This window comes from Sinocyclocheilus grahami, unplaced genomic scaffold (genome assembly GCF_001515645.1).
Source record: "Sinocyclocheilus grahami isolate Dianchi unplaced genomic scaffold, SAMN03320097.WGS_v1.1 scaffold290.1, whole genome shotgun sequence".
Lineage (NCBI taxonomy): Eukaryota > Metazoa > Chordata > Actinopteri > Cypriniformes > Cyprinidae > Sinocyclocheilus > Sinocyclocheilus grahami.
In genome coordinates this window covers 357,670-359,360 of record NW_015505469.1, presented here as the reverse complement: position 1 = coordinate 359,360, position 1,691 = coordinate 357,670, and positions in this window count along the sequence as shown.

The following is a 1,691-nucleotide window of genomic DNA, read 5'->3' as shown; positions in this document are numbered from 1 at the left end:
CTGTGTTTTTCTGTCAATATGGGGTGCTGTGTGTACATTGAGGAAAAAAAATTAACTTAAATGATTTTAGCAAATGGCTGCAATATAACAAAGAGTGAAAAATTTAAGGGGGTCTGAATACTTTCCGTACCCACTGTATATAGTGCTTTTAACAATGCAGATTCAAAGTCAAAGCAGCTTTATAGTATCAAATAGTAAAAAGTAGTGTTTAATAATGCAAAAGGTAATATAGTAAACACTCAATTTTCAGTTAAAGGTAATTCATCATTGATTCAGTGATGTCTTCGTCCAGCTCAGTTCAGTTTAAACTATATCTGTGCAATCAAGTCGACGATATCACTGGAAATTAAGTGTCCCCAACTAAGCAAGCCAGAGGCGACAGCGGCAAGGAACTGAAACTCCATCGGTGACAGAATGGAGAAAAAACCTTGGGAGAAACCAGGCTCAGTCAGGGGCCAGTTCTCCTCTGACCAGACGAAACCAGCAGTTCAATTCCAGGCTGCAGCAATGTCACATTGTGCAGAGGACTCATCTGGTTCCTGTGGTCTTGTCCCGGTGGTCGTCTGAGACAAGGTCTTCACTGGGGATCTGTCTCTGGGGCTCGTCTAGTTGTCCTGATCTCCACTGACATTCAGGGCTATAGAGGTCCTATCTAGGTGCTGATCCACCATCTGGGCTGGATACGGACTGGATCTGGTGGCTACGGTGACCTCGGAATAAGAAAGAAACGGACTAATATTAGCGTAGATGCCATTCTTCTATCGATGTAGCAAGTACATCGGGTGTTATGAGAAGTGTTCCCGGTTCCGTTTGTCCTAATTAATGCAGCCTAAAAATCTTTTAACGGATTTGAATATTAGAAATGTGTTAGTGTGTTATGTGTAAGCCAAGAGATGGGACTTTAATCTAGATTTAAACTGACAAGAGTGTGTCTGCCTCCCGAACAATGTTAGGTAGGTTATTCCAGAGTTTGGGCGCTAAATAGGAAAAGGATCTGCCGCCCGCAGTTGATTTTGATATTCTTGGTATTATCAAATGGCCAGAGTTTTGAGAACACAGCGAACGTGGAGGACTATAATGCAATAAGAGCTCGTTCAAATACTGAGGTGCTAAACCATTCAGGGCTTTATAAGTAATAAGCAAGATTTTAAAATCTATACAATGTTTAATAGGTTGCCAGTGCAGTGTTGACAGAACCGGGCTAATATGGTCATACTTCCTGGTTCTAGTAAGAACTCTAGCTGCTGCATTTTGCGTGCAGAACAACCACCCAATAAAGCGTTACAATAATCTAACCTTGAGGTCATGAACGCATGAATTAACGCTTCTGCATTTGACATTGAGAGCATAGGTCATAATTTAGATATATTTTTGAGATGGAAAAATGCAGTTTTGCTGTCAAATAGCACACCTAGGTTCCTAACCGATGACGAAGAATCGACAGAGCAGCTATCTTAAGTGAACGTTTGGTGAACTGTTGGGGAAAACATCTGATGTGTAACAGTATATTAGATCCGTGCAGTACAGTAGGACTTACTATAAGGCCGTCTGTCTCATTAATGTTATTCTAACAATAGGCCTAAAAGAAAAGATCGCTGCTCTTGATTGAACTGCTTTTGTAGTTGTAATAATCAATGTATTTGTATTGAACACACTGAAGTGATTTTTACATTTGATTATTTGTTTTTCTT